Below are 10,715 nucleotides of genomic sequence, written 5' to 3' on the forward strand. Positions count from 1 at the left end.
TTCATTTGTACTGAGTTAAGTGATTCACCACTCGATGTTTGCGCTCTAGCATCAAAAACAACACGCAATTTTGTTGTAGTTTTGTCAGGGCGATGTACGCCAAGATGGGGAATATAATAACTAGCGTTTACATTAATATCGGTATCAACCATTTGCATATGTCCTGAATTTTGATATTCAAGCATAAAGTCTTTATATAAGTTGCAAAGTTCAGGATTGGAGTCTAACTTTCTATATACAGGATGTCTATAAAAGAACTCCGGGGTTTTGAGGCAAAATATTTTAATGAAATAAAAAACATACATACATGTTTTATACATGACTGAAAAGCTTACATTTTCAAGTTTTTTTTAACACTTAGTAACTTCAAGTTTTTTTAACGCTTTCTCTTGAGACACACTCGGCCTACCCGGCGACTTTTGCTTCAAAACACTTCCTGTTTCCTTAAATGCACCGAACCATTGACGAATGGTTTTGTCAAAAGGCGGGTTAACACCATAGTTACGTCGAAAGTTTCTTTGTACGGTAACTAAAGACTTCGTTTCTATGAGCCAAATAACACAATGAGCATTTTGATGCGGAGTCGCCATCATTTCAAATTTCGCGACGTCATTTCAAGGTCAACGTCCTGTAGCGCCGCCAACACTTGATACAAACATTCCCAATTGGTATGAGCAAAACTTTTTGAGCTACTCTTTTCAGAGAAATCGACTAAATTTTGCTATCTTTTATAGTTAGTGAGATATGAATTTTTAAAACCCCGGAGTTCTTTTATAGACACCCTGTATATTATTCAATCTATTTAAAGCTAGTTTCTTTGAATCACCTAAGCATTGGGGATCCTTTTTGAGTGGCATTTGAACCACATATCTACCACATTCGTTGCGATAATGAGTTTTTAAAAAATAGTTTTCACAATATTCTTCTTCACCAGTAAGCATATCTGACGAAACACTTTCGATTTCCCAAAATTTCTGAAGAGAACTTTCAATATTTTCAGAGGTATATGTTAAACCGCAAAAGGAATTTAAATTGTTCTCATGAACCTTACCTGTTGCTATGAAACCAAAAGCAGAATTTTGGAATAACAAATTAGGAGAAACTCTGGTTTTTCCTTCCTTTATAATATCATAAAAGAGCTCAGCTTCTATAATCATGTTTATTATACTCGGTATCTCAAAATTTGGATCAGCTAATAACGCACGATCAGGAATTAAATGCTCACTAATTTTAATAGGAGTCGATGGAATCAAGCCCGTAATTCTAAGAACTACTAATAATTCAACCTGCGAAGCAAAAGATAATTCCTTATTACAAATCAAAGAAGTCGCCTTCCACTTAACATTCATTTTATTCTCTCCCAATCCACTAACAGAAATGTTTATTTTTTCTCGCTTCAACCCCAAATCAAAACAAGTATCAGAATTTAAATAATTCGATTAACTGCCATTGTCCAACACTGCTCTAATTAAAACATATTTATTTTTAAGCGGTTAGGTCAGTGGTCGGCAAAGTGCGGCTCCAGAGCCGCATGTGGCTCTTTAGCTCCTTAAGTGCGGCTCTGGCGCAAATATCCACGGAAGGAGCAATAATATTTTCATTTAAAAAAAAACTTGGTAAGAAAAAATTACTTCTTATTTTGATAAATTAAAATTCTTCTATTTCATGGTAGACGTTACGTCTCATCTAAATCAGCTTAATCGTAAACTACAAGGGAAAGGAAACTTAATTTTTTCGACGTTAGAAGAAGTAATAACATTCGAAAACAAATTATCCATTTTTGCTCTGGATTTTGAAAGGGAAACATCGTTTCACTTTCCGAGCCTGCTGAAGCATTGCCAAGAAAATAATTCCTCTATTGATAAACACCATTTTAAAACAATAATTTTAAATATGAGGGAAGCATTTCTCAGCTGGTTTCAGGAATTTAAAAACAGCAGAGCAACTTTAGCATTTGTCAAAAATCCTCTTAATGCTACGATAACAGAGTTGAAATTTTCTCCTTTTGAAATTGACATTGGTAGCTTTGAAACACAATTGCTGGATTTAAAAAATAAGGAGATACATGGCTCTCTAAATTCGAACGTTTTTGTGTTGAAATGGAAATATTGGAGAAGAAAAAATTTCATCTTAGTTCACAGCACAAGTGGTCTGCTTTGAATGACCTGGAGAAGGAAGACACGATCATTTTCAACGCTTGGAATAAATAGTATTCCTTACTCTTACGATCAGCTGAGAAAGCTTGCGTTTGGTGCTCTTTCCCTTTTGGGTTCTACATATATATGCGAAGAAACTTTTTCAAGTATGAACATTGTCAAGAGTAAACTGAGAAGTCGTCTTATTGATGAGAACTTGGAATCATGCCTAAAATTAAAAACAACAACATACAAACCTGACTTACTCAAACTTTCCAAGGAGATGCAAGCACATTGTTCGCATTAATAAATATTTATTAAGTATGAAATTTAGTTTTATTTAGTATACTACTTATTTAGTGTAATAAAAGTTTACTAAACAAGCAGATTTGGCTCCCAATTTTTTTAAAAATTGCTGTAATGTTCATATTTGGCTCTTTGGCTAATAAGTTTGCCGACCGCTGGGTTAGGTGATAGCGGCGACTCCAGATGTTAATTAAAGCAGTAGATAAAATGAACTAATTTATTACTATTTATACTACGAATTGAGAATGCGTGGGAAACGCTAGTCTCTTTCGATTTCTCCGAGTCAGCAATTTCACCGGCTTCAGAAATATTACTCATTACATTTGGCGCCAGGGTGGGGCATTGTTTTGGCATATCTGAACTTGATTTAATTGTCTCAAGCGGGCGAGAATTATCTCTATGAAGTAAATCGCGATGTTTACAGTTATAAAATTTACGACAAACTTTCGAAAAACAATTAGAAAGTTTATGATTACTACCAAAACAATTAATGCAAAGCCTTAATTTTTTAACTTCTTCAAACCTTTTTAAGGGGGAAAGATCCAAAAATAAAAGAAAATTATGCAGTTAATGCGGTTTTTTACACAACAAACATTTCTAACTAGATTCTAGAATAAAGGATTTACTTTTATTTACGCGATGGAGTTTCGATTTATTTAGCTGCATGCCTTGTAAATTCTCTAATAACTGAGCTCTTTTATGAAGAAAGTCCAAAAACTTATCCCATTCGGGCAAATCAGAAGTTGTTAGAGACATTTCGAATTCCTTACGTGTATTTTTATCTACTTTTTGTTGAATAATATTCATTAGCAATTGATAGCATGATTCGTTACTTTCTAATTTCAAAAGTTTTAAACCTCTTAAATTACGGTTTAACACATCGATACGATTTCTTATGTCTTTAAAGAATCATACGATAACTTTTCTATGTTCAAAATATTAGAAATATAACTATTTACCACAATACGCTTATTCTCATATCTATCAGTTAAAACTTTCATTAAAGATTCAAATGAATCTTCACTAGTTTCTATATGTTTAGCATCGCCCTTAAGCGATGATCTCAAATAAATCAACTTTTGTAAATCAGACAATGAAGAATTATTAGATATCAAACTATCAAAAGCCAATATAGATCTGCTTTTGACGGGAAAGTTGTTGCTATCTGTGTTGCTCTCGAACAGCTTTTTTGTTTTATTGAGACTTTTTCAAATCTGGTAATCCTTTCAGACTCGAAGGCGGCGCTTTGCTTGATTGAATCTATGCATTGCCCTTCCACTTGAGACGTTCTAAAATGTCAGGATGCGATACGTAAACTCCACCAATTTGGTAAAACTGTGGCCCTACAATGGATTCCCGTGCACTGTGATATTGCAGAAAATGAGAGGGCTGATGTTTTGGCAATGAGAGGTACAAGAATTCTCCAGGCTCTTAGTAGCCCAGTCCCCTTTTCAACCTTAAAAAGGATTGTTAGATCAAAAATCAATGGGTATTTCCATCACCAATTGTCAGAAAGGGTAAAAATCAAAGTGTGGAGAGATCTTCGACAGAACACCATTCCAGACTGGTCGCGCCGCGAAGCGGTGGCTCAGTTTCGACTATATACCGGACATGACTGCCTAGCCGCAAACCTGTTTCGTTTAGGACTGGCACCTGATCCCTATTGTTTTTTGTGCTGCAAAACACCTCTGTAAAGCTGTTTTGGATGGCAGTCTGTGCTGCAGGGCCCTCGTCGTCTACCGAGCGATATTGGGAAGCAAGAGCGCTCCTGAGGAAATGACTTTTACTTTCTTGTTTTGTTCCTGTGTTTTTGCTTTTTAACATGTCAATTCACCTCTGCCACTTGAAATAAACTATGAAATTGTTGTTTAAAGCTTGACCAATGCTCAACTTATCCATTAAATGTAGGCAAATTAATATCTGGTATCAAATTCATTTTAGTTACAATAGAATCTTTACCTCTAACTTCATTATGTTGAAACTTAAGTATAAGGGTTTGCAAGCTTACCTTTATATGTTCTATAGATTCTTCTAAACTGTCCGTTTCAGTTTCATAATTGGGCAAATCTTTTTTATCGAGGGTGGTATAGTAATCAAAATTTATTTTCTCTAGTTTATCACAAGTATCCGAAACGTTTTCTAATTTGCATTGAAGCAATAATAGTCCAGCTGTTTCGGCTTTCTCACGAACAAATGGCTCTAATTTGATTATTTGACTTTTCAAATAACCCTTTCTGCGACGAAGCACAGTCTTTTCAGATTTCTTGTCTTCTTCATCAGTTCTGCTCATTATGAAGAAAACGAAATGAAACTACGCATTCCACAACAAGCCGAAAGTACGACGTCTCCGGCTTTACTAGGATCACTTTATTATGTACACGATTGTACACAATGAGCTGGTTCATTGAATACTAGAAGTTTAACAAACAATCCTTTATTTAACAATTGTAAATAATCAAACCAAAATCATTGCACTATTGCAATGGTAACCACGACTGACTCAAACAAGAATTCAAGAGCAACTGACTAGTTCGAAACAATTACAACAGATGGCGTTTCGCGTAAGACCGAACACCATGTTTTTTTTCTAACCTCATCAACCATGTAGTTTTTCCAACCTTAACTACTAAGGGATATTTTGAATTTATTGTATTTCATTTAATCTGCTTGTTGTCATACTCTTATCTAAATTTGATTCACGCACGTCTTCTGGGTGATGCAAGATATTTTAATTACAACTGAAAATTAAACAAGTATAAAATTTAAAAATACAATTTGATCGTTTCGCCCATAAAAGAAAAATTTATAATTTAAATAAGAAAAGAATGCTCACCTTTGATGAAGATAATCGAAGTTAAAATCTAGTCCTTAGTACGCATGTTAACATTTCGATTAAGTCCTGCACTTACTGCAGTGATCTTGATAAAAGAAATGTCTGCAGAAACTGTTTATGGTTTACGGTTTGATGTCGAATTCTTTTCACTGTTAGCCAAACCAATCGAAACAAGGTGGTTAGACAAGTGAGTAACCGTCAAAAGAGAAATAATACATGGTTTGTTGATAAAGTCTATTCATTGTTAGAAAAAACAAAACGAGAAAAGGTTGTTCGACAATTGAGTAACAGTAAAATATTTTTTTTTTCTGTATCAAGAATGCAGCTTTGTGTTTCTCAAAAAAACCCATCTACAATAGAAAAATTTTCTTTATATACTCAGAATTTCTCTTGTTTTCTGCAAATGGTCCAAATTTCAATAGATTATTGTTTACATCATCTACTTGGTAAAGATTGTGAAATGTATCAGAGGTTATAAAATATATTAACTTATAACTAGCTACTCAATATAAATTTTTTTTCTCCAACTCCTACAAAAATAACCATGTATACATAAAAATAAACCATTTGCACGTAAAAATAAACCATTAATAAATAAAATAAAAGGTATACAAAAAATAAATCTTTAAAAATAACTGTTACTCATAACTAGCTACCAATAAGAAAATTTATTTTTCTATCGCTCCTTTAAAAGTAACCGTTTATAAAATTTCAAATATGATAAATAATTAGAGCAATGAGTCGAAAAATATTTTTTTCAGAACAAGTTAAAAATTTGATGTACTGGCATAACATCATATACGAAGAAAAAGATTACAACTCATCATGTACAGATTTTTTATTTAAAATCTGAAATTAAAGGATTTATATTCTATAAAATATTTTTCTTATTTTAAGTTTCCAAGAATACCTAGAGGAGGAGAAGTGAAGAAAAATTCAAATTTTCTACTATTTTTATTCCAGAAACTACTGTTCGAAAGATAGAATAGCTTTCATGCATAAAAAATTGAATCATGCTATGCCAAATAAGTTAAAAAAGCAAATATCACGCACGCATGCAAGGTAAACGAAACTTATATATTTCAGGAGTGCCATTTGGGTTCAAGTTGTTTAGGAAATTCGATAGCAAAACTGAACTATATCTTGGAATAGAATACCGTTTTGAATAAAAGCTGTATGCATAACCGAGTAGAAATATCTTCGACATGATTTCATTCTTACTAATATTTTCAGAAGTTGTAAGATTCTTTTGTGATTCTAAGAGTTTAACGCATACAAGTAAAAACAAATGCTGTTGCTTATTATAAAAGGAAACAAATTGAAATAATGGAAGATACACAAAAATAAAAAAATATAGCTATTTCCTTCTAAAAAAAATAAAAATTGCTCTAAAATATGCTGACGATGATATTTTTTATTAAAAGTAAAGAAATGGTAGACGACATTGAAAGCGTGCGTCAGTCAGCACGTCAATCAGTCCAACATTATATCAATCATTAACCAACAGATCCAGAAAGACTGATGGAAAAAAGTAAAACTAGATATTTTTATCGTCATACTTTAGAGCAGTGGTTGTCAACCTATCACCCTAAAGTTGGCGATAATCCTCGAGTGGGTGATCAGGGGCGATTCAATAGAAGAAACAAATGCAATTAATAATAATAAAAAAACCAAGCGCTTCTCATCTCGTCTACATAATTAGTAGAAAGAACATTTAATTCAGTAGTCAAGATTCTCAAAAAATAAAGAAATTGGTTGAACATTTACTTTAAAGGAGACCTATGCTAAAATCTGGCAAACATAAAGCCTGGTATTCTAGCTTTAAGGTAACCGACTCGTTTCGACAACTTTTTTTTTAAAAAAAATATTAATATAAAATTTTATAAGACTAGTTTATTTTTTTTTATTATGTATAAAAACATATATAACCAGTAAAAAAAAATTATTATTTTATTTTTTGTTTTTTAGATGGCAATGTTTAGGTCAAAAAAGGCATTTTTTGCATTTACGCTAAGCACTGTAAAAACATTTCGATCGCTCAAAATAAAAAATCCTTTGAAGATTTTTATTAAAGAGGGTATCAACTTTATTTTGAATTATTATCTTAAAAGCAAGTGATGGGGAGAGTCGGGTAGAAGCCCACTTAAAGAGTATTGCTTATATTTCTGTATAATATTGAGTAAATCAATATTTTTGTATGTTTCTATTGTTTTACCATCTAATTAAATAATGCAAAAAGAATAAATCAAGAATAGAGTAGTTTAACCTAAAAAAAAAAAATAAAAATTTAAAAAAACATGTTTTTCAGCTCTTTTCAAAATGTGTCGGGTAGCCCCGCCCAGTTACAAAAATTGCGTTTTTTGACTGTTTTTTCAGGTGTAAATGAAAGTGACCAATGTATTGACAATAGATAAACCTCATTTATCATTTTTATCTCAAAATTATTTTACTTATTACATATTTATATACTTATAGTGAATTCTATCATTTAATAACAATAATAATTGTTGTTAAAAATGCATATAACATTCAAATTTGAAACAATAAAGTAATAATCTCTGCTACCGCACATTTATCAACGAAATAAAATTGGGCGGTGATACCCGACATTCATGTGAGCGGGGCTACCCGAAATCCAATTTTTTTGTAAATTTGTAATTACTCGAACAATTTTTCACATATAAACTTCTTTCTTCGCACAAATTAAACTTAAGACTACATACTTTAATGCTGTATGTATAGAAAAAAATATTTTTTTAGTATTAAAATGAAGTTTAATCGAAATATTCAACCAATTTTTCTTAATTTCATGACTACTGTATTCAACATATTTTCAGAACTATTGTTTACCATGTTAACAGCTGCATAAATACTTGAAACTTTGAAAATAATCTTTTTTAATATAACAGTTAATGTCCGATGGCCCATTGATTTGAAAAAATATTCTATACATATGAAATTGACAGTGGGCGGGGCTACCTGACTCTCCCCTATATAGTACTGAGTTAGGGATCAATGATCAATTTTTGTACTTTGCGAAAAAAACATGTGTAAGAAATGACATTTTACTTTTTGCTCTTAGTTTGTAGTTGAAAACAAGTCTGCCATCATCATAAGCACTCATGAAAAATTGTAGAAAATTATTTTAAAAATAACATGAGATATAGTGCTGAAGGTGGGGTAAAATGTGATAAAATTTGATTTTGAGATAAATGCATTTAAACGCTTAAAATCACTAGTCTATTTCCTGTTATCACCTTGCACAAAAACTGCTATAACTTCGTAAATAAATGAAGAACAAGCAAAGATCAAGCATTTTTTGAAAGCTAAGAGTAGAGACATTCAAAATTTATAATTATTTCAATTTCAAACATTTTGTCCAATAACTTGTTTTTCACTACTAGTCAGATAGTTACCTTAACTGAAATCTAACAAACACAAGGCAAGAGGTAATAATAAACAATTGAATTTTCAGTTTTTTCTCTCATTTTAGTTGCTAACATTTTCAATTTTTCCAGATTACATTTAAAAAAATTAATTTAGAAAACATTAATCTTGCTTCAATTTTTTCGTTTCAAGTATCTCCTCTTTTTTATAAAAAAAAAGTTAAAGGGAATTTTTTTTAAAAAATTTCTAAAGAGACTGAATAAACTTGCTCCATTATTTACATTTTAATTTAAATTAAAATCAGGTATAATTTTGCATATATTCAATTTTATTGATGCTCAAATGCAACGATTTTTAATTAAAAATAGATAAATGTGAGGGGAGCAACAGACGGATGGGAACCTCTGTCTTAGAGCATGGCATAAAAACCATTTGTTCGGTTACATTTCTATTTTGTAAATTTCACTAAATATGTGGTAACAACAGCTTTGAAAAATAGAATTTACAGCAAATCGTTACCATAGGAACGGAAATATTATAAAATAAAAGGTTTAGATATCATACATTTTGATTTAGAAATCAGAAGTATGGTTTTTTGTTTTAGCCAGATATGTCTTTATATTACTACATTTTTTTCACCGAGTAGAAACTGTATTTTTAAATAACCAAATGAAAACATTTCAGTAGAGATTTTATTGAGGCTTTGTTTGACATATTAAAGAATGTTTCTTAAATGAAAAATAAAAAAAGCCTAAAAGTAATCGAATTATCTGCCTCCTGTTTGCATGTACCAAATTTTACCACCATCACCATTTGGAAATATGGTTCTTTTCCTTAAATACTTAATTTTGTTTCTTTACAGTCTATTTATTTGTATTTTTTTTTTAAAAAAAGCACTAAATAATGTTTCTAATACTGTAATTATATACAAAAAAGCTAAAAAAACTGAAGAAAATATGCAGGAATTTACCGTTTGTTTCCTTCAAGATTATACGAAAGCTAACTTAGTATATCAAAAAGCAGTTTTTATATAATTATATTATTTTGTCATATTAAAAATAATTATTTATTATTGACCTAAAAGAATATTTATAAAAACTAAAAGATATTAAAGCTTATATATACAGAAGTCGGAAAATAATATATCTTTTTATCTTTCAAGATTTTGTGAAAGGTAGCTTAGTTAATCAGAAAATATTTTCTTATTGCCTACTTAATAAAATCGGAGAAAGCAGTATATTTAACTAACTTGAATTAATGATTTATCTTTTAAAAGGACATAAAAGAAAAAATTATTTAACTTGTTTGTATGAATTACGTATTTTAAATGTGGAGAAGAAGCTTAAACACAAATAACTTGTTATTTCAACTTAAAATACTTTCTTTCAAAATGATATTTAAGACATGTTTTTAAATACAACATGAAAACTTCGAACAAGAAGTTAATTAGCGTAATTTGTCAGAGTAGAATAATTCAAAAACAACCTAATGAAGTTTTCTTAAAATGAATTATCCTTGATTGCATTTTTCGTTCCTCATAAAGAATTTACAGTCAAAATACCTTCCCCTATTAAAGAAAACGTGAAATTTTTATCATTAAATCCCAAGAAAGAAATAGTTTTGAAACTGGAATTTAACAATGTTTCATCTTTTATGATGCACGAAGTAGCTTTTTAGCTTTCTTGAAAATAAAACGATAAATAATTTATTTGGAGATTCGAAAGTCTATATTTTCAGAAAAAAAAAGGTCTGATGCATTCGGAATGTTTGATGAATTATTTTTCACTCCTCTATAGAGACATCTAATAATATTTATTTCTTGTAACATATTTCAATCGAAGAAAAAAATATTTTCATAAATTCTCTAGAAAGATTCGAAACGGATATGATTCTTATTCAATTATCTGTAGAATAAAAACAAAAGAGAGAGAATACAATTTGAGAAATGATGCTTTGTTACGACATTTTTGAATGAAATTGAATATTGGTTATCTATTTATCTATCTATCTATCTATCTATCTATCTATCTATCTATCTATCTATCTATCTATCT

General features: G+C 30.5%; 1 protein-coding gene across 1 annotated transcript in view; it reads left to right on the top strand.

Moving 5' to 3' along the window:
* Positions 1-10,715, top strand: part of LOC107447298 (uncharacterized) — a 218,563-nt gene that overhangs the window by 37,742 nt on the left and 170,106 nt on the right. The window lies entirely within an intron of this gene.

Source organism: Parasteatoda tepidariorum, chromosome 4, assembly GCF_043381705.1.
Source record: "Parasteatoda tepidariorum isolate YZ-2023 chromosome 4, CAS_Ptep_4.0, whole genome shotgun sequence".
In the NCBI taxonomy this organism is placed as follows: Eukaryota; Metazoa; Arthropoda; class Arachnida; order Araneae; family Theridiidae; genus Parasteatoda; species Parasteatoda tepidariorum.